The sequence below is a fragment of the Pogoniulus pusillus genome, chromosome 29, assembly GCF_015220805.1.
Source record: "Pogoniulus pusillus isolate bPogPus1 chromosome 29, bPogPus1.pri, whole genome shotgun sequence".
In the NCBI taxonomy this organism is placed as follows: domain Eukaryota; kingdom Metazoa; phylum Chordata; class Aves; order Piciformes; family Lybiidae; genus Pogoniulus; species Pogoniulus pusillus.
The window spans coordinates 487,128-510,231 of NC_087292.1; the positions used below are offsets into that span (position 1 = coordinate 487,128).

At 51.2% G+C, this 23,104-nt stretch overlaps 1 protein-coding gene across 2 annotated transcripts in view; it reads right to left on the reverse strand.

Moving 5' to 3' along the window:
- NDRG3 (NDRG family member 3) overlaps positions 1-20,800 on the reverse strand; it is an 85,174-nt gene extending 64,374 nt beyond the window's left edge. The window contains exon 1 of one of the 2 annotated variants that reach the window (XM_064168059.1): positions 20,239-20,800. The gene's annotated coding sequence lies outside the window, so the exon portion shown is untranslated. The remainder of the gene's footprint in view (positions 1-20,238) is intronic. The other variant, XM_064168060.1, reaches the window with a different exon arrangement.
- Positions 20,801-23,104: the final 2,304 nt, after the last annotated feature.

Below are 23,104 nucleotides of genomic sequence, written 5' to 3' on the forward strand. Positions count from 1 at the left end.
ACCCCTCTGCACTCAGCATGGTCATCCCCTACTAGATCAGGTTGCCCAGAGCCTTGTCAAGCCTTCCCTCGAATATCTTCATGGACAAGACCTCAACTACCTCCTTGGGCAACCTGCTCAGAGGCTTTTCTGGGCTCTAGGTGCTTGCAGGTTTAGATGATCCCTCATCATTAGTATACAAAATCTGCCAAAGTCTGAGAGACTGGAAAGTGTTCCCTGTGCCAGTGAGAGCCAGGTTTTCCAAATCCAAGCCCTGTTGGCATTTTAAGCAGAAAAGAAGTTCTGCTTCCCTTTCCCTCCATCCTTCTTCCCTCCCTTTCCTCACTCACTGACACACTAACTCACGTTAAAACATCAGTGGCCAAAGCTAGGAGCTGAAGCTCCCCAGAGACAGAACTAGAGTGGGTACACAACTCATACCAAGGACAGTGTTTTACAAAGGTAGGTTGGATGTGCATTAACCCTCAGGTAAAAGTAATCTTTTTTTTTCCCCTCACCAAAACTCCTCCAAACCAAGTCCAGAGCAACTCCAAGTTTCGTTTCCATTAAGGAACAGCAGTGTAAGTCGAGGGCATCCCTCATCAGTGAAATTCAAATAGTAAGGATACAGCCAAAACACTCCTATGTATTGGAGAGTTTTGCATGTCCTGTCCTGAGTGGAAATCCAAGACACCAGGAACACTCCACCTAGGACACGAAGTCAGCATAAACAAAGTCCCAAGGATGTTAAACCACAGATATTTGGCTTCTTTCAGAAGCAGCTGAAGAGCTCAGCATGGGTGATTCAGTCTCAGCACTCCAGTTCTGGATGAAGCTGAGCCACGCCAAGTTTCACATTTAACCCCTCCACTTTCAGAAAGACCTGGTTACAAGAGATTTATTCCCTGTTTAACTCACTGGAAAGCAGTGTGAGACAAGGCAGAAAGCACCTCAAGGTGCCAGTGGAGGGGAAAGCTGACTACGTGACATCCAAACCTAATTCTTCACGCAAGAAGTACTAAATGGAAGTTTGTCAGAAGTCTGCTGGCAGCCTCTTCCGCAGGTGAAGGCAGCATGGCAGAGACACTGTGAGGTTTCCACTTACAGGCTCTGAATGCCACCACAGAACAATGTAGGCTGGAAAGAATCATCTAGCACAACCTTCTTCCCCAGGCAGGAGTAATTTCAAAGCTGGATCCAGATGCTGGGGGCTTTACCAAAGGTGCAGATTCCAGGATTGCACACCACTCTCATCACAAAAGTTGTTTCTTTCTATCCAAAGGGAACTTCCCTTGTTGGAAGTGGAAGACAGATGTATAACCAATGAGACTTTTAACCTGAAATGATCACAGACCCCAATAAAACCCAAAAGAAACCCCAGAAGCAGTGACTGTCACAGCCATATATCAGCACTATTTAAAAATTCCCTTTCCAAAGCTACTGAATAATGAATCTGGAATCAAGACAGACACTTCACACTAAAGGCACAGGCAGAGCAGGGATTCATCTGGGAGATTTTCCAGGGCAGATGTTAATATGTCACAACAACAGGTTTAATAATAAATGGGTCCCTGCCTCTGAAAGCAGTTAAAACTTTCCAGAATAAGAGCAGGTGAAGAACTGCACAGGATGTGTCCAGTGGGATACAGCTGAAGAGCAAAGGCCTAGGACACAGCAGCAGAACAGCAGCCAAGGACACTGCTCTTCACCCACCACCAAGTGCCAGCCTCTCAGCTGCTACAGAAGCTGCTTCCCTCATGCTCTGCAGCACTGCTGCTCTTCTTCAGCACAGAGCTTACCCACAGGGCCTGCTCAGGCAGCCCTGCCCCTGCAGGCTGGTTTGCTGCCTCTCTCCTTCCCTGGCAGCCTCAGAAATTCAGAAGGGGGGTTGAAGCTGGATGATCATTAAGGTCCCTTCCATCCCAAACCACTTTATAAATCTTTGGCTTTACTGGGTCTTTTGGCCAAAACACTTGACTGAGAAGTTGCACTGGCTGTGCCCAGTGAAAAATGATCTGAGGTTTCATATCCCTACTCCAGCATTCAAAAGGATTTCTCTTCTGAACAGAGCTTTGGAGCTAAGCTTTCAAAGCCCTGTGAACAGTAATCTGATGAAGTTTTAACTGCAGAATAAATCAGTCTAAACCCAGGGAACTGCTCCAACAGATTAAAACCTCATTGGCAAAGACAAAGGAGGAGGTCTCACTCCCACAGCTTTCCCTTGGTGGTCTTAGCCACTTCCATCAGGAGAGGCAGTGAGCAAAGGCTTTACCCACACTCCATGCTGCTTCCATGAGAGCCTCTTCAAAGACATCTTCTTGAAACCAAAACGTTTTGGTCTATTCACACTCTACCAGGAACTCACTTCACATCTTTGCTCATTCTTGGCCAACTTTTGAGGACTTCGTCCAGTTTCCCCAGACCTGCATGAGTATGAGCCCAGCACTGGTGTGGCACTCACACACGTGCACCATGGCCTTACACAGCAGTCTGCCTCCTGATTTGAGCACTATTATTTTTCCACAAGCATTCAACCTTCCATTTGCTTTCCCAAACACTGAGATGCTTTGCTCGAACTGCCTGTTGTTAGCCCTATGTTCCACCTCTGGCTGCAGAGCTCCTTCAGAGCTCTCACTGCACACAGACAGAGGCTGCTCTCCAGGGGCACTCCTTCACTGCACTGATTACAAAATGCTGTTTAATCGCTCGATGCCAGAATTTTCCAGGTTTCCCTCAAATTAACTCTTCTTTACTATGTATTTTTTTTCCTCAACAAACAAATATTGTCACCTCTATTTCTTTTTCTGACTCTAGCCTCTCTGTGCCTCCAGCCTCTGGGGGGCGCTCTGGCAGTGCCCGGTGCTGTGAGCACAGCCTGTGACACAAACGTTCTTCTGTCCCAGCTCCAGGTAAAGCCCTGCTGCATGTCCCAATAGTCCCCATGGCTCCAAAATGTCAGTTCACCTTTACTCACCTTCTGGGCCAAAGCTTTATTACTCTCTTTCGTCCTCCAGCTGGATCTTTCCCAAGGTCAAAGTCCCAAAGTCTCCTCACTCCCTGCCTTTGCTCTGCTGTCATCTTTCTCTCCCATTCCCAGTTTTTACTGGAAGAATCTGCCAGAGTTATGATGCTGATGAGTTCCAGTGTGGATTATGCCTAAGATTTCACTCCTCCACTGGACCACTCCTCATGCATGCCCCCTGTAGAAATGTGCCTTGGTACCGCCACAGCCCTGCTTCCCCCACCATGCCCAGAAATGAGAATTTGGTTTAAAATAGGGTTTTAATCCATAATTCTGAACTCAAGCATCTCATATTCTTCCTCCTTGAGCTCACCTTTTAAATGTCTTTTTCTTTTTAATTAGCCCTTTCATAGAAATTTTCTGCCCTGGTGTGTGACCTACACTAGGTGAGCACTTGGTAGCTGGAAACAAAGAGTGTCCACCCACTACAGTTCTTCTCCCCTTGCCCAAGAACTTCAATCAAAAGAAAGATGCAGCAGGAATCACTGCAGGCTCAGGCATGCATTTTCTTCCCAAGCAACTGTTGATCTGATTTCTTTTCAGTAGTTCATCCTGATTTCTCTGCAGGCTGTGTTCTTTCTTTCCTTGGATATTACTCAACACAGTGAAGCAGAAGAGATCAGCTTCATTCGTCTAACACAAGATAACCAATTTTTCTGTGCAATTCCTGCCCCGTGACACACTTCCTGGGACTGGGCAGTATCATTTCCCTTGGAAGCTTCCAAGTCAGCACTGAATAACTTTGTGTGCCATGGGCCAACCCTTTCCATTGCAGCCCAGCACACAGGCACCTGAACACTCCTCCTGTTAAATATTCACTATAGGTAGAGTGTAGAAGCCTTGGCTTTCCTTCCAATGAGGCTGTAATCAGGGGAGAAACAAGGAAGGAGGTAAGAGCACCAAGGTCACCTCCCCTGAAGTGACTCTGCAGCCAGGCTGGAGTGGAACAGGGACCTGACCCTCCCTACCACTGTCCTGTAGACAGACTGAAAGCTGTTTTCTGCCTCTTACTATCCAATCATAGATTCACAGCATGGTTTGGGTTGGAAAGGACCTGAAAGATATCCAGTTTAAACCCCCTGCCATGGGCAGGGACACCTCCCACCAGCCCAGGTTGCTCAAAGCCTCATCCAATCTGGCCTTCAACACTTCCAGGGAGGAGGCATCCACAACCTCCCTGGGCAATATGATCTAGTGTCTCCCCACCCTCACTGCCAAGAATTTCTTCCTCATCTCCAGTTTAGTCACCAATAATAAAACTTGTTGCTCCTCATCTAGCCCCTGAGCAAGTAAGACAGCACAGTACTGCTCAGCCAAGCTCCTCACTAGGGCAGCAGTGATGACATCATCAAAGTGTATTAAATCAGGTGCTAAAAGGGAGACAGCAGCTGCCATTTTTGGAGATGTGACTGCTTGTCCCCTTAAACTGCTGAGTGTACAGGTGTGCCAGTGGAAAACAGGATGGGATTTTCTAACATCTGTACAGATATCACTGCAGTCCTTGTCTGTTTGCCCAGGTAAACCAAAGAGATCCTTCTCCAGCTGCTACTGCACTCAGGAGCTCAGAGAGTCCATAGCTCACAACCAGTCCCTGGGAACACAGCACCTGCAGCTTTCCCACACCTTTAACCACAGCTACTAGGGTGCTGAGGGAATTGGGAGATGAGGTTGCTAAAACCCTCTCTATTCCATTCCAAAAGTCATGGCAGTTTGGGGCAGTCCCCACTGGCTGGAAAAGGGGAAACAGGACTCCTGTTGTCAAACAGGGTAGGAAGGAGGAGCCAGGGAACTCCAGGCCAGTCAGTCTCACCTCTGTGCCCAGTAAGATCACAGAGCAGAGCCTTCTGGAGGCACTACTGAGACAGAAGAACAGTGAAGAGGTGATTGGCTACAGTCAGCATGGCTGCACCAAGGGCATATCCTGCCTGACAAAAATGGTGGCCTTCTATGAGCAGGTCACAACATTCATAGCTGAGGGGCAAGCAACTGATGGCATTGACCTGGAGCTGAGCAAGGCCTTTGGCACTGTCCCACACCACATCCTGGTCTCCAAGCTGGGGATACAGGGGTTTGATGGGTGGAGCACTGGACGGATACAGAACTGGCTTGATGGCCACACCCAAAGAGTGGCTGTCAGTGAATGGCTCCATGGCCAAGTGGAGTCCCTCAGGGATCAGTTCTGGGACCAGTCTTGTTCAACATCTGTGTGGGTGCCATGGACAGAGGCACTGAGTGCAGCCTCAGCAAGTTTGCTGCCCACACCAAGCTGTGTGGTGCAGCAGCCAGGCTGGAGGGCAGGATCCATCCAGAGGGAGCTGCACAGGCTGCAGAGGTGGGCACAAGCCAAGCTCAGGAGGTTCAACAAGACCAAGTTCTGCAGCTGGGTTGAGGCAATGCCAAGCACCAATCCAGGCTGGGCAGTGAGTGGCTGGAGAGCAGCTGTGAGGAGAGGCACTTGGGGGTGCTGGTGGAGGAGAAGCTCAGCAGGAGCCAGCAGTGTGCACTTGCAGCCCAGAAAGCCAAACAGAGCCTGGGCTGCAGCAGCAGAAGTGTGGCCAGCAGGGCCAGGGAGGTGATTCTCCTCCTCTGCTGTGCTCTGCTGAGACCCTGCCTGGAGTACTGCATCCAGTTCTGGAGCCCCCATTACAAGAGGGATGCAGAGATGCTGGAGCGTGTCCAGAGCAGGGCCACAAGGATGCTCAGAGGGCTGCAGCAGTTCTGATGTGAGTACAGACTGAAAGAGTTGGGGCTGTGCAGGCTGGAGCAGAGGAGGCTCCCAGGTGACCTTCTTGTGGCCTTCCAGTATCTGAAGGGGGCCTGCAAAAAAGCTGGGGAGGGACTTTTCAGGATATCAGGGAGTGACAGGACTGGGGGGAATGGAGCAAAGCTGGAGGTGAGGAGATTCAGACTGGGCATGAGGAGGAAGTTCTTCACCTTAAGAATGGTGAGACCCTGGAAGGGGTTGCCCAGGGAGGTGGTTGAGGCTCCATCCCTGGAGGTGTTTAAGGCCAGGCTGGATGAGGCTGTGGCCAGTGTGACCTAGGGTAGGGTGTCCCTGCCCATGGCAGGGGGGTTAGAACTGGATGATCCTTGTGATCTCTTCCAATCCTGACTGATTATATGATTCTACTCCAATGATGCTGCAAGGATACAGATGCTAGAAGGGTGGAAAAAGTCCCTGCTGCAAGGACACGGTGGCCAGACATGAGGGCCAAGTCCCTTGATATGCAGCAAGGTGAGTACCAGGCTTGAAAGCTAAGGCCCCAGACTATGGAAACTAATTTGGACTTAGTGCTTAAGAGCTGAGATACTCTTAACAACGTGAAAGGAAAATTTGAGTGCAGTGATTTATGAACGATAAAAACACTTCAGATGTCACTAGAGGAAATGTTCCAGGATTTAAACTCTCTGAGCCTTTCTTTATTGGAAGCTGTGACAATAGTAAGCCTGCATTCCCTTAAATCATTTCCAGGCTGACAAGGCAACTGATGATGGCTCCAACATAAGCAGTTCAGTCTAAGGTGGAGACATGATGAAAATAGCAGCACAAGTGTCATCTCCACAATCAATTCACAGTCCAGAATGACAGCTGAAGGCTGGAGATCTGAGAAAACATTCATGCATCACATCAAAAGAATCACACTTCTGAAAAGATACTGTGATTGCAGCACTGCTCAGTTCAGGCAGTTAATGCTCAGGTCATGAATTCGGCTTTCTGGTGCATGTGTTTTGAGCTACCTTTTTCCCCTACAACACCTTGCCACCCTGAGCAAGCACGGAGACTGCCATTCTGGAGCCTTCTAGGAGAGGCTAAATCATACTTCTGCCAAATAGGTATGCTTTTATGAAGTACCGGCAGTATTTATCCTGCGTTTATGCAAAGCTTTATTTCATATTCCTATTCCATCCCAATGTACTCCAAGATTCCTCCAGCACACAATGAGCTGTATTCGAGCTCTTCACTTTCCTTTTTAAACACCCCACAGGCTTCCCTGGCTGTTTGATTGCTTTCATTGTCTGGAAACCGATGGTTTTATTCAAGAAGAATGAAGCAATTAAGGTCCAGGGGAGGGAAAACACTCCTCTTTTTCACAGAGTCAGAGACTGCATCGGGTTGGAAGGGACCCTCAAAGGGCATCTTGTCCAACACCCCTGCAGGCAGTAGGGACACCTCCAACCGAATCAGGCTGCCCAGTCTATCCTGAATGTCTCCAGGGATGAGGCCTCAACCTGTTCTATATTTCACCACCTTCATTGTGCAGAACTTCCTCCTGCTGTCCAACCTGACTGTGCTGCTCCAGTTTTAAACCATTGTCCCTCATCCTGCCACCGCAGGCATTCCCTCCCCAGCCCTTCTGTAGGTCCTCTTCGGTTACTGAAATGCAGCTCCAAGGTCTTCCTGGAGCCTTCTCTTCTCCAGGCTGAACAACCTCTACACCCTCAGCCTCGACCCATGGCAGAGATGCTCCAGATCATCTTTGTGGCCTCTTGTGGACTCGCTCCAGCAGGTCCCGGTCTTTCTTGTGCGGGGTTCCTAGAGCTGAACACAGTGCTCCAAGGCCAGAGGACACAGTACTTGTGCACGCCCAGAGGCAAAACCTTCACTATTTACTACTGGCCAAAAACCCCCAACTAATCTCCTGCTCAGGGAATGCCTCTTCCATCTGTGCCACACCATTGTAAAAGCTGGGTGCTCTGTGCTTGTTTTGCAACCTCAACAAATCATTTCTTACAGCAGAGAAGCTGGGCCGTGAGCAGCACTGCCAGCCAGTGGGGCTGAAGATGGTGCTGGCAGCCCAGTCACAAGCCACGGCAGCACCCAGCTTACTGTGCCTTGCAGCGCATTCTCTGCTCCACCAACAGCATTGCTGACACCGACCCATTCCTCAGCACCGAGTCTCTGTCTCCAGGAACTCAGCTCCCTTTGCTTAGAGAGAGCAGGATGACAGACTTCTGAGAAGGCTTTAGGGGAACTGCAATGCCAAGAAAAACCTCAGCAGCGCGGAAATCTCATATCCCAACACCGAAAACAAGCACCAGAAGCAGAATGCGTTTATGTGGAACAGGGATCCCCTCCTGAGGAACCAACGGGTGAGCTCGGCAAAGTGTTCCAAAGAGCCTTCTGCGCTGCTTAGAGCGGCAGCACACACAGCGCCCTCGGGCAGCACACGCACATACAATCACGCACAGCGCCCTCGGGCAGCACACGCACACGCACAGCCCCCTCGGGCAGCACACGCACAGCGCCCTCGGGCAGCACACGCACAGCGCCCTCGGGCAGCACACGCACATACAATCACGCACAGAGCCCTCGGGCAGCACACGCACACGCACAGCCCCCTCGGGCAGCACACGCACACGCACAGCCCCCTCGGGCAGCACACGCACACGCACAGCCCCCTCGGGCAGCACACGCACACGCACAGCCCCCTCGGGCAGCACACGCACACGCACAGCCCCCTCGGGCAGCACACGCACACGCACAGCGCCCTCGGGCAGCACACGCACACGCACAGCGCCCTCGGGCAGCACACGCACACGCACAGCGCCCTCGGGCAGCACACGCACACGCACAGCCCCCTCGGGCAGCACACGCACACGCACAGCCCCCTCGGGCAGCACACGCACATACAATCACGCACAGAGCCCTCAGGCAGCACACGCACACATAGAAACACGCAGAGAGCCCACGAGCAGCACACACACAGACACACACGTAGGGCCTGCAGGCATCGTGCACACGCACAGACACGCACAGAGCCCTTGGGCAGTGCACACATGCACAGAGACAGACACACAGATATATGTGCAGAGACATGCAGGCAGGCACACAGGCAGCCGTGCACAGGCACGCATGCCCACAGAAGAAGCAGGCATGCCCACAGAAGAAGCAGGCATGCCCACAGAAGAAGCAGGCATGCCCACAGAAGAAGCAGGCATGCCCACAGAAGAAGCAGGCATGCCCACAGAAGAAGCAGGCATGCCCACAGAAGAAGCAGGCACACACAAGCCCATGCACACGACGCACGCACACGCCCCTCCGGCGGCACACACAGCATTCAGTAGCTCCCAGCACTATCGCAATGGTGCCATTCCTCACTGCCTGTGCTGGGCACCATAGATTCCTTGCACTGCTGAAGCTTCTCTAGCCCCCCACACAACCAGCCAGCCCTGGCACCCAGGCTGCCGCTTTCCTTATTTCAAAGGGCTGCTGCTCTGAAGGCAATAAATCTCTGTGCAGCAAGCAGAAGACTACCCTAAACCGCGGAGTCCTTGCTACACTCCTGTGCCTTTGCAGACACTTCCTGAAGACAATACAAGGGTACACGTCACACAGACTGCGTCAGTTCATGTCCAACAGGCATGGGCAAGAAACCAAAACAGCAAAATGGATTCAGTAAGAAGGGCACAAAAAGTCTCCAGCACTTCCTTGGCACATCTGTCTCATGCTGGAGAGGGGCCAGAAGGACCATGTGCCTCCATACCTAGTCAGATCATCCTCTATTCAACACCCCAATTACGACGGCTTCAGACAGTCAGGATTCCTCGGGGAACAGAGGTGTTTCTTATCCCTGCACATCCACCAGTAGCAAGCCACCAAAGATGTTCTAAAGAGCGAGAACACTCCCCAGGTAAATAACGTCAGCAAAGGTCTCTAAGTTCCTCGCAGGTTTGGGGTGGAAACCTGGAAAACTGGCACAGTGTCAGGGACTGCTGCAGTGGAGACAGTCATTGAGCAAGAACCAGGTCTGAAGTGGCTCCCTCCTATAGAGCAGAGCCAGCATTCTGGACGCTGTCCTCTTACCACCCAGCCAAGTGGATACTCAAACAGTGAATAACCTCAGCTGAAGACGCCAAAGCAACCTGACTTTGAGCACTTCACCCAGACGTCTTTTAAACTTCTCCAGGGATGGAGACTCCACCACCTCCCTGGTGTGATGGTTTGGGTGTTACCCACCCCCCACACACTTAGAAATCACCCAGACTAGTCTTAGCTGGCTCTGGGAATATAAATGAAGCTATTTGTTTACAGCTAGCACCACATACAAGCAGCTATTTACAGTATATACAGTCATAGACAGAAATATACAAGGTAAAAGGTAATACAGAAACACAACTCCCCTCCCAGAAACCTGAGTCCCCAGGAGGGGCTCTCAACCACCCCTGCACATTCCCCCTGCCCCTCTCTTAACCTTACCTCAGTCCCAAGGAAGAACAGAGGTTCAGCCAAGAGGTTAAGAAGCAAAGGTGAATGGAAGGTGAGGTTAGGGAGCTGCAGCTCAGTCAGAAGCTCAAGGCAGAGTGCCACAAAATGGCAAGAGTGTTATCTAATGTTTTCGTTTCTTCAGCAAGACTCTGAGGGGAGTAGACATCACCACTGTTTTCCTATCACAGCCTATGATCTAGTTCTTCTCACCAAAACATTCTACCCTGCTTCAAACTAGCACACCTGGGCAGCCTGTTCCAGTGCCCAGAGACTCTTTAACTGAAGATATTTTTCTTAATGTCCAACCTGGTGCACCTTGAGGCCACTTCCTCTCACTCTATCACTTGATACTGGGGAGAAGAGGCTGTCCCCCACTTTGCTCCAACCTCCTTTCAGGGAGCTGTAGAGAGTAATGAGGTCTCCCCCTCAGCCTCTTTTTCCCTGGATTGAAAAACCCCAGCCTCATACTTCTTTGCTGGACATGGTCCAGCATGTCAGCATCCTTGGAGCAAGGCCCCAAAATGAAAACCAATACTCCAGATGCAACTTCATCAGCATACAGAGGCACGGTCACTGCCCTGCTCCTGCTGGCCACACCACTGCTGATCCAGGTTGGGAAGCTGGTGGCTTTCTTGGCCACCTGGGCACACCCTGGCTCATCTTCAGGTGGCTGCCAACCAGTACCTCCCAGTCTCTCTACCAAGCATCTCTCCAGCCACTCTGCCCCAAGCTTGTAGCACTGCATGGGGTTGCTGTGAGCCAAGTACAGGACCTGGCACTTGGCTCATGCAGTGGGTCTTGGCCCATCAGTTCAACATGTCCAGGTCCCTCTGCAGAGCCTCTCTAGCCTCCAGCAGATCAACACTGACACCCAATTTGATGTCACCTGCAAACTCAGTGTGGGTGCCTCAATGCCCTTGTGGAGGTCATCAATGAAGATGGTAAGCGGAACTGGCCCCAGCGCCAAGCCCTGGGGATCACCACTGCTGCTGACCAGCCACCAGCTGGATTTCACTCCAGTCACCACCACTCTTTGGGCCCAACCATCCAGCCAGTTTTAGACCCAGTGTGCCTGTCCAGGCCATGGGCAGTCACTTTGTCCAAGAAGATGCTGTGGGAACCATGCTAAAGGCCTCCCTAAAGCCCAAGTATGCAACACCCAAAGCTTGTCTCTCACCCACCATGCAGATCATCTTATCACAGAAGGAGATCAGTTCAGTCAACCCATCCTGACTGGGCCTGATCTCCTGGTTTTCCTGAATGTGCTGTGTGATGGCCCTCAAGATGATCTGTTCCATGACCCTCCCTGGCACCAAGCCCAGACTGCCAGCTCTGTAGTTTCCCAGATCCTCCCTATGGCCTTTATCAATGGTGTCACATCTCCAGATGCCAATCTCCAGTCAAGTGGAACTGCCCCATCAGCCAAGACAGCTGAGAGACAATGGAAAGGGGCTTGGAGACCACCCCTGCTATGTCTCTCAGCAGTCTTGGGTTGATCCTGTCCAGCCCCACAGGCTGTGTAAGTGGCAGAGCAGGTCCCTCACCATTTCTTCCTGGATCATGGGAGTTTGTTCTGCTCCCCACCTCCATCTGACTCTTACAGACTAAGACAAAGAAGGTGTTGAGAACCTCAGCCTCATCCTTTGTCACCATGGTTCCCGTTTCCAGTAGAAGGGTGGAGGTTCTCCTTGGCCCTCCTTTTGTTGTTGCTCTATTTATAGTAACATTTTTAATTATCTCTCACAGACTTGGCCAAGTTCTAGTTAGGCTTTAGTCCTTTTAACTGTCTCCTTGCATGACTCCTCTGCACTCTTGTAGTCCTCCCATTCTTCCAAAGCCTGCCCCTTCTTCCAAAGCCCAGAGTTTTTCTTGAGGTCCAACCAAAGATCTCTGTTCAGCCAGGCCAGTTTTCTCCCCCACTGCTTCATCTTTTGACACGTGAGGATGGCCCCTTCTTGTGTCTCCAGGATTGCCTTCTTGAAGCCTGTCCACCCTTCCTGGGCTCCTTTGCCCTCCAGAACTGCCTCTCAGGGGACTCTGTCAACCAAGCCTTCTAAGCAAGACAAAGCCTGTCCTCTGGAAGCCCAGGGTGGCAGCCCTGCTGAGCCCCTCCTTACTTTTGGTAGAAATCAAAAGTGCTGATGGTTTCTGTCTTCTGAGACATGGAATGCTGCTGAAGAGATCAGAGACAGCTCTGTGCACAGGGCATCGCACAAGCACTGCAGCCTGACTGGCAGCAGGGTTTGGAGTTTGTGTTGTTTGAAGGTTAGAAAAACTTTCTCATCCCCTGATCAGTCCATTTGCCTCAGCTCCTGCTTGATGTAGTCAGCCCCAAGCCTGAGTCCAGGAGCAGGACAGCACAAGTGACATGTCCAAAAGGTAACAAACACCTGGGGGCAGTGCTTCTGCCCAGCACGCACAACCTTCACTGACTCATGGCAAGACCCCCAAGCTGAGATGCAGCCGAGCTGCTGCAGCACACAGACCCCAACTCCACGCCCTGGGGACCAAGGCCTCACTTGTCACTTCTGGTGGGTTTTTTATAACATGCCACTGAAACAAAAGAACTAAGTCAAAATGACACAGAGCTCTCCAAAACGCCCTCACGTTTCCTTGGAGGCAGAGATGATCTGAACTTCATCAACTCTTTCATACAGACAAAGCTGCATCCTCCCCTCTACTCTTGCATTCACCATGCTGGAGGATTCCAGCCCTTTTGGCTATTTGTTACAGCTGTGTTGAACCTCCATGATGATGGGCCAACAACTGCAAAGTTATAGCTGACAGCCCTAGAGGACTCCATGCTGACCCCTCAACCATAACTATTGGATTGGGACTGACCACTCTGGAGAAGAAAAAGCTCTATTAGAGCTGCATTTCAAGAGCTGAATAGGACCTGCAGGCAGGCTGGGGAGGGACTGGTCAGAAGAGCCAGTGAGGACAGGCCAAGGGCAATGGTTTGGAACTGGAGCAGGGCAGAGTTAGGTTGGACATCAGGAGGAAGTTCTGCACAGTGAGGGTGGGGAGACACTGGCACAGGCTGCCCAGAGAGGTGGTGAAGGCCTCATCCCAGGAGACATTCGGGGTCAGACTGGATGTAGCCCTGGGCAGCCTGCTGTAGTTGGAGGTGTCCCTGCTGCCTGCAGAGGTGACCTTTGGGGGTCCCTTCCAACCCGATGCACTCTGTGACTCTGTGATTACATCCCAGCAGCAGGACAGAGCATGGCACCCACCAACACAAAACGGCACACAGCAGCCTTCGTAGATGGACAGAGGTGAGCACAAGGCCTCACCAAGCAGACATCCTGACAACCTTCTCAACAACTCCTGCCATTCCTTCTGCCAGCAGCTTAAGAGCAGCTGCAGCATTGCACATTCACCACCACGCTGTGCGCAGTCTGAAGAGTGGCACACACTGGTTAAAAGACATGTCCTTGCTGCCAACCAGAAGCCAGCAGACATATTTAGAGCACAGGCACTCTCAAATTGACCATTTCTTTTCCCAACTTTCACCTTAGAGATGTCCAGCAGAATATAGTTTTGTTCTCTGGCTGAGCTAACCCACGTGCAGGTTTGCACCAAGCTCTGTGCTCTTCTCAGCCCATGGATAAACCTCATTTGCACAGTACAATGAGGAAAAAAAATTAAAACCTTCTCTGACTTTCCTGAAGGCCATAAAACTGTATTGGGTAACCTCTTTATCCAAGAGGAAGGGAAAGAGAAGTTGAATTTGTAACAAGAATCATCTCTTTGCTGAAAATCAGGTCAGAATGAACTGCATGAGTAGAGCAGCAAAGGCAGGGTCCAATGTAACAGCTCCCAGCACCTCTGCACGCTTTGAGTGTGGCTGCTCCACACTCCCAACACCCTGGTGTGAGTTCTTCAGCCAAAAGCGAAGAAACCACACAGCATCTGAAACCACAGCCCAAGACCCCATCTTCTGTCATCTGGAAAACAAGGCACAAAGCCACACACAGGCTCTCCAGCTCTGGAAGGAACACATCAGCTGAGGGCACAGAATCAGCTATTTCCACAAACCTCTGACAGTGCACAGGCAGAAAGTGCAACGCAGACTGAACCCCCCTGATCTTATTGGCTAAACAAAACAATCCAAATTTACTGCAGCCAAATGAAACTGTTTAAACCAGAACCATCGAACCTCAGCTCTGCACAAAGACGACCCAAAGGCTCCTCAGCACACTGTTACTATCCATGATGGCAGAGCTGCTGACTCAGGTCATGAATTTTCAAGAACACAAGTGAAAAGTCTATTTTGTGACTAGAAATGTTACTAAGGACCTATCCCCTTTGTATTTTGGGAACTTAAATGTACACAACTCCCAGACAGCTCTAGCATTTGCAGAACACCACAAGGGCAGCAGCAGCAAAATCTGAAAATTTCCAGTTATTATTTGGAGATTAAATGTAATGAAGAGCAACTGGGGGAGCTGAGGCTGTTTAGTCTGAAGAAGAAGAGGCTGAGGGGAGACTTCATCACTGTCTCCAGCCACCTGAAAGGAGGTTATGGAGAGGTTGGTGCTGGTCTCTTCTCACCGGTAAATAGTGATAGAACAAGAGGGAATAGCCTTAAGCTGCACCAGAGCAGGTTTACACTGGACATTAGGAAAACTTTTTTCCCAGCAAGAGTGGTCAGGCATTGGAACAAGCTGCCATGGGAGGTGGTGCAGTCACCAACTGTGGAGGTGTTTAAAGTTGTTTGGATGTGGTGCTTGGGGACATGGTTTCGAGTGCACCTTGTAGAGTAGCAATATCAGACTTGGTGATCCTGAGGATCTTTTCCAAGCAGAATGTTTCTGTGATTTCTGTGATAACTTAAAAAAATACTTAGGATGCAAATTTTTCCTGGGAAATAAAAACCAAGTATAGGATAAAAAGTAATTCTAGAGCTCTATTCCTGACATGAATGCACCAAACCCCTTCCTCATTCACTGCCTTTGTTTCAAGAGCTACAGACCCACCAACAGACTTTGTTTCCTGCCTCAGCAGAGGGAAAGCATCCAGGCAGCAGTCACGAAATCGACCAAATTAGCACCTAGCTGCAATTTCTACACCAAGTCAGACCAATCTAACTACAGCACCAAATCCGTGCCAGGCTGAAATCAAAAGTGCAAGGCTGGGCACAGAGACACTGCCTCCAGTCACAGTTACAACTGATCCTGGAAGTTCACCACTTCAACTAGCAGCAGCCAGCACAGAAGCAGGCATTTGCCTGCTGAAGCGATCCTAATGAAATCCACACAGCGGTACCCGCCGCTGAGCCACTGCACAGCAACACCCAATCAGCACCGAGCAGCTGCTGGGCTGCCTTCCAGCCAGCCCTGTCTCCAGGCTAGGTTTCACTGCACGGCAGCGCAGGCGGGCAGCAGCAGGCAGCGCTGGGGCACGGGCAGCAGCGGGGGGTCCATGAGCAGGCGCTGACAGCAGCGAGGAGACAGCAGTAGATGAGGCTCAGGCAACTGAGCCCGGGCAGCTAAAGGCCAAAGGGGAGAGCGCTCGCCTGCACCGACAGTCAGCTGAGGCAGGCAGAAATGGTCGGGCTTCCAGGGAGGCAGATTGCCAGGAGCCTTCTTCAGCGCTCTGCTACACCCTGCATCCATAAACAACCTGGGAAACGGGCAAGGAGCAGAGTGCAAGTCTGCTGAGAACACAAGCTGCTGTGATAGCAAGGAGAAGGGCTGGCTGAAGAGCTGCAGAAAACCCCTGAGCCTGAACGCAGGGAACTAAAACAACAGAGGAAATGCAGTGTGAGTGAACCGGCACCCAAAGGAAAATGATCTGAATGTCACACGGAGTTGTCTGCTCCACACCAGTCATTAACATTCACAAAGTCTTGCTAGAGCTATGACAGGACAGACTGAGAAAAGCATCAGCTCACTGCCACTCGACAGGAAAACCCAAAAAGCAGCCTACTGTTAGGAATTGGTTAGTAACTAAACCACCTCATAAATCCACAGAATGTCTGCAGTTTCAGTCCCAGATGCAACCCTGCTCCTTCGTTTCAAGAGGACACAATGCAAGGGGGAAATAGTTTTTAAAAGGAAATAAGGTTTAAAAAGGCAAATAATGAGAAATAATCAATTAGGCTGGAGTTGTTCTGCCTGGAAACAAGAGATTACTGCAGTGACATGACTGAAGCTTGTAAACCCATCAGATGCACAGAGAGGAGTTGCTCACTGATTCCAAACAATACAAAAGCAAATAGATATGAAATGAAGCTAGCAGCTGTCAAGTGCAAAAGGAAACAGACAGAGGTAGCTGGCACCTACAACATTATTTGGTACCCTGGGAGCTTCTCCCTGGCACGTGTCAGAGCTGTACATTTAAATGGATTGGAGTCAAAGGCAAGTTCACAGAAGAAAAATACATTATCCATCAACAAAAAAAAAATGCAAACACCTACCTCTTGACACCCTATGGCTGACAAGAAGGCTATCAGAAAAAGCTTTCTATCATTTTCCCTGCCCTTATGCTCTTCTCTTTGTGGTCACTGTCAGAAAGACCAGCAGGCTGGGTGGTTTCACCTGACTCTCTGGCTGTTCTTACATCGAAAAAAATCAATCATCTCAGGTACTACTCATCCCTTCTCTGAACCCACTCAGCTTGCTTACCTGGCGAAAACTGTCTGGGGAGATGAGGACACAGAGGGGCTGCATTAGTGCCCTGCTTATTTCCTGAACTGCCTCAGGAAAATATCCACTAAATGCTGGAGATGGTACAAGACAGAGCAAAGAACAGGATCAGCCCTTTTGCATGCCAATGAGTCATTAGGTCAGTTTGAGATTGAACACACACAGCTCGACCATCAAAAAACACAGGGGAAAGGGTAACAGCACTCTACCTTTATCCACAGAGAAAGGCCACATCTCCAACTCTTGTGACTGAAAAAGAGACAGGTTCACACTTCTATCTTTCCATCTGGTAATTACAAAGAAAGACTGCTTTATACATGACCAAACAGTACATGTTGCTATAAAACTAAGCATCATATCTGTCACCTCTGCTGCATTTGTACTGATCAAAGTAAGGAACACCTCTTTGGTTAACCAAAACCTGTTGTAAATACAGAACTGCATCCAAGGCCGGTAAGGACAACAGCCAAAGGAGAACAAAACTATTCCTCCTGTGCTACACACAGCATCGATTTGCTTACTACATCAGACACAGAGGCCAGAGGACATGACCAGACAGAGGTGAAGGATCAGTGAGAACAGAATACTGAAGATCCAGCTCACAATTTGCAATAACAGAAGACCACGTGAGATTATTAAAATCTCTCAACTCTGATTTGCATAGTAGGAGTACAGTCACATACTCTCCCATGTCACGGCCAAACTTCAGCTTCTGTGCATAACAGCTGACCTCATCCGGCCAGAATACAGACAATTCCCAGGGAAAAGCAATACCATAATTTATTATCCCTCCCAAACCACAGACATTTATGTGAGACCACTGGGAAGCATCAAGAGATGTGTCAGCAACATTGTCTTCAACATTATAGAGAAGCAACACAGAACACTCCTCTTTTAAGTACTGTGGATTAAAGCAGGCTGTAGTAATCAGACATAAATAGTCTTACCCAGTGCTGTGCAACTGTCCAACACCAGGCTTACAAGTGGTAAGCAGCAGAGGAATATTTACATGTATCCAAGACACAGCTGACAGATGATCAGCACAAGATAAACCCTGATACTGGAGGGTTGTGGTATCAGCATTGCCTGCAGGAACAGAACTCACTGAGTGTCTGGCTTCACCTTTATCCAGGAAGCAACAGCAGTGGCCAAGCTGTGACTTGTGACAGTTAAATAATTAAAAACTTAAATCCCTCTTCTGTTACACATGAAAACCAAACCCAAAGCCATTTTCAGAGCTGATTTGCTTTCTCCACAATTCCTTTTGATCTTCTTACAACAATGCCTGTTTTTCACTGCTTTTCTCTTCTGTTTGCCTTCAGCATGCAACAGGGGAATGTTTAAGAATACTCTCCTGGAAGCATTTTAAGAAAACATTGTTAAGGAGCCAAAATGTACGCTGAGCACACAGCCTCTGAAATCCAGAGGTACCACTACGCCCATGCTTTCCAACACAGTGCACTAAAGAGCCTGTCATGGATGACCAACGTGAAACAGGAGCTGCAAACAGACGCACTGAAGGATTTCTGAAGGTGATTCCAGATTAGGGAGATGCAAATCAAACAGGTCTGTTCGGTTACTTTTTAACCTTAGGTACAAAATTAACTAGAAATGTAATTACAGCCTTCAATAACACTGCTTCTGGCAGTTTAATTTTCACTTTATAGCATTTCCAGCTTCTGCATTCATGCACATCTCAATACAAGCCAAGCTTGGCCCACACTAAGCTTCTGCCCTCAAGACAAGTCTCAAGGCCTCATGTGCCACACAGGTTAAGTACTGAAATCCCAAACCATAAATTCAATTGGAGCAGTCATTGCCAGTCCTAAACCTCCTCTGCAATCCTAGTCCTATGGTCAATAATCCAAAGCAATCCTAGTGACTGCCTTGCTTCTTCAGAGCTCTACACCAAGCTCAGTCAGAGAGCCATCTTTGGCAAGCTCTGTTTCACTAGTCCAAGACATCTGTTGCACTGGAAAAGCTCCACACTGGTTTTAAACTCACCTCTTAGACTTTACCTTTTTACTTTTCACCACAGGCTGATACACTGGTGCTAGACATGGTTTGAGAGGGCCCATGATCTGCAAGGCTGTCGTCCCCTCGTTTCTACAGAAAGGCAAAAGCCAAAGTGACAAGTCCCCAAATCCTACAAGCTGAATACAGAAGGCTCATGAGTGGACCTGACACAGAAGAAGTGAATTCTTCCCCACCTGCAACTTCCATCTTCTCATCATCTCGGCATTCAAGCACAAAACCTCTTCCCAATTTCTCAGATGCAACCTCCTGACACTCGCCAGACCTCTCCTGTTCTCTGGAGCAAAACACACACATCACTCCGGGTCCGCTACAGACTTTGACCACGATTCACACGCCGTGATCACTGCATCACAACTTGATCACGTACTGGTTCCAGACTCCTCAGTCCTGAGAGGAACGCAAACAGACGCCAGCTTCTCAATCACAAAGTGACGCCCCGGGTGCTCCCCGCACCTCCCGGTGGGACCCTGACAGCGCTACACAGCCTCCCTTGTGTGCAAGACTGCCCTGACTGTGCCGTGCTGTATCACGGTGATTTCTAAGACAACAGAGGCATCTGGCTTCGCTACAACGTTCTGAACGACTCCCTGTGACTTACAGCAAACATAAATAAACGGGCACAGACCTAAAGCAATGATGCATATCAACAAAAAAACCCACACGCTTTTCCTTTCCCATTTACACAGTGACAAAACAAACAAAGGAAAAATCTGCCCGGTTCCCTTATCCAAATAAAAGAAGCGAAAATTCTGAGACCCGAATACCAGAGAGCAAAGCTGCAGGCGAGGGCCAGGAAAACCCCAAAGCACTCCAGTCCGGTATTGACATGAACAGAGCTACCTCCGCAGTGCAACCAGAGGCACCTTCCACGCGTTTCTCTTTTCCCGACGAAGCCCGGTATGACGAGAGATTATTTTCCATGCCCGGGTCCGTGAGGCACTTCCCTCCGGCGGCTATTAACGGGAGCGGAGCGGCGCGAACCAGCCCTTAACGGCGGCCTCTAGGCGGGCTACAGGCGGCAGCGACCGCCGGCCTCCGCGGGCTGCGGCGGCACCAGCGGCAGCCGCCCGGGAGCAACCCCCGCCCCGCTCCAGTAACCCTTGCAGAGTAACCAGCGACGGTGGCGCCCCGGGCCCAGGGAGCGGCAGCCGCGGGGCGCAGGGCTCGGCGGGACAGGCGGTGTCCGCAGCCGCCGCCAGCCCCTTCCCCCGGCACACCCGCCGCCGCCGCCACCCTTCCAGCTCCCGAAGAGCCGCCGTAAGGCACTTCCTGCCGAGCGGCCGCCAAGCGCCTTGGTGCCTCCGCGGCGGTGCCCGGCAGGCGTGGGGGCCGCACAAGCTCACCTGGGCGGCAGGTACCTCAGCAGCTCCGGCGCCGTGGCATGCGGGGCGCGGCGCGCCTGCGCCGGTGGCCGGCGGCCGAGACTACAAACAAGATGGCGGCGGCGGCGCCCCCTTCGGGCTAGTTCCTTCCGCACTGTCCCCGGTCTGGCCGCCTCTGGCTCTTGACCGGTCGGGCCCTGCCCGCCTACAGCATCCCAGCCGGACGGGAGGAGGCGCCGAGCTTCGTAAGCGGCCGCCCGTCAGCTGGCGGGGCCGGGTTTCCTCGGAATGGCGGCGTCCTCGCACCCGCGATGCGCGACTGGTGCCAGCCCGGTTCTTCCCACGGTCTCTCCGGCTCGGCCCGCCGCGCCCTCACGGCGATCGCTTGAAGGCTCCGCGCAGGAGCAAGGTTTCCCGGTCGGCTCGAGGCTGCCAGGCCGCCGGAGACCGGTGTGTAGTGTCAGCAGTGTCAGGGCAGCAAGGCAGCACGGGGAGCTGGGGGCCGCAAGCGGCTGAATTGCAAAGTCGGGGATCCTGCCTGCAGCAGAGCCTGGAGCAGCTCCGGCGCCCAAACTTCTCCTGTGCCGGCCTTTTGGCGGCGTGTTGGGGTTTATTTTCCTTTAGATGTATGACTAAATTCGTGGTAGACCAAAGGAATTTCCTTGTTTCTTGCCCCACTGGAGCCTTTGGCTTCGGCAAGTGCGAGCGGTCGGGCAGCGCTGCCCGACGCCAGGGTTAGCCCCAGGCCTTGCGCCAGCTGCCTGGCAGCGGCCGCCCTGCTTCCCCGGGGCAGCGATCGCTGGGGGCCGGCCAAGGCCGAGCGCTTCAGCCGTGCAGGAATCTTCCGCCTCCTGCTGCCTCATTTTCCCTTCTTCAGGAATGGTTCCAGGTGGAAGTACTTGGTTCCCAGAGTAGTGTGGCATCCCCGGCGCCTCTCACCTCTGCTAGGGCCTTGCCCAAACATTCGAAATCCACCTTGACCCGTGCTCTGGTTTCTGGTGCCACCCAGTGGGCCTGGGCGCTGCCACTGGCTCAGGTCCGTGCTAATTAAAGAGAGCTGCTGAGCAGCAGTGGAGGAGAGGGGGCACAGCTGAGACCATTCTGTAGGTAAAACACTTCCAAGTGCGTTCCCAGTAGGAAGGAAGGAAAGCAGTGGAGCACACTGCTGCTGGGGCCGTCCTAGACCCACGCAGCATCACCAGTGCTCCTCTCTGCTTACCGCTGAGCCTCAGCCCTTCCCAGCATCACTTACCTGAGTCAACTCCCTCAGCACCAGCACTTGATCGTCTTTTCCCACTCATCAGTTACCTCTGGCCATCCCAGGCAGCAAGGCCAGAGCCTTTTCCTTGTGACAGCAGTCCCTCGCCCTGAGATGACAACACTAGAAGCTGCCTTACTGGGGAAACCTCTGCTCATGCAGTTAGCAGCAGCTGCAGTCTGACGTCTCACCACCAAAGGCTGGTGAAGGCTGCACTGGGGACACACTGGGAGCCGTTACAGGTAAATAACAGCTGTGTAAGCAGGCAGACACAGTGCAGCTTTTGGCCTTGTGATGCTTCACAGATGTTGGTAGCAAGGTGAATTACCTCAGTGGTTTCTTAGGCCCCTGGTGTTGGAATTAATCCTTTTATTGCCTAGTCTCAAGACCTTGGAGACCATTCTACAGATCTGTGTGATCCATCTCAGTGTTCCAGTTCACTGCAGGCAACAATGCTGAATGGCAGATCAAGTCTGCTTCCTGGGAGGCAGACAGCTCTGCAACACAGGCAGTGCTACAGGCTCACGGTACAGGCAGGGCTCCATTTGCCAGCTGTGGCTGGTGCAGCCCTGCCACACACCCATTCCTTTTCAGTGCACATTGCCTGGCTCTGCCAGGGGTGGGCACTGACAGTCAGGGGCTACAAGGACCATCTCTCCCATGAGTTTCCTAGTTCACCCTCCCCTTTTATAGAACTGCTGACAAGAAAACAGGATCCAAGGTGAGTGATCTACCTGAGGACCGTGAGGGCTGGCTGCTCCCTGAAAGATGGGAGAGCAGCCAGGGCAGGAGCCAAGCCAGCCAGAGAACCATCCCATCATATCCAAGGAAGCTAAGCATAGCAGACCTAAAGATGACACCTAGGGTCAGTTGAGAGTCTAGGTCATCAGGCAAGTTCGTGTAGAGACTGACCATCTGGCTGCCCAACAGAGGTGGGAAGGGGAATTTCTTGCCACAAGACCACACAGTCGTTGCAACAGTTCTCCAGCCCAGGAAGGTAGGTTTAGGTCTCTGGTGCCCTTGCTGAGCCATGGTGATAAGAATTATTTCACCAGCACAGCATCCCAGGAGCCTGTGAAAGGCAGCAGTGTGGGCCCTCAGCAGGCTGGCAGTGCCTTCTCCCTGCCTGTTTCTGTCTGACCTGTGTCTTTTTTTCCTGCAGTCCCCACAGAGGAGAGTGTAACTATCTGGTAACCATGTGGTGGGCATGGTGAGGGTGAGGGGCAGAGGGTGGTCAGCTGTGAAGGCAGCCAGGGGGTTCCTTGATGCTTCTGCAGCCATTCAACCACGAGTCAGTGTTGGCTCTGGGCTAAGGCACCAAGATGGTGGGGCTGCTGAGGCAGCTGTTGAAGGGGCCCTGGATGGGCCAGCTGCCTCCACAGCAGGAGGGCAGGGGTGCTTGTTTCTGAACAACCAGTGGGTAACTGCAGGCTTTCTCAAGAGCCAAAATTCTTCACTAAACTTTGGCTGAATCTTCTTTCTTGCCAATATCTGAAGCTTGCTTGAGTCAGCCTAGGAGATCAGTAGCAGCAAAGCAACTACATCCAGGTCAAAGTTCAGAACATTAAGACAATCTCGAAATTATATTATCTTATAATTCAATTAATTATTTATCAAGCTTTATGGAAA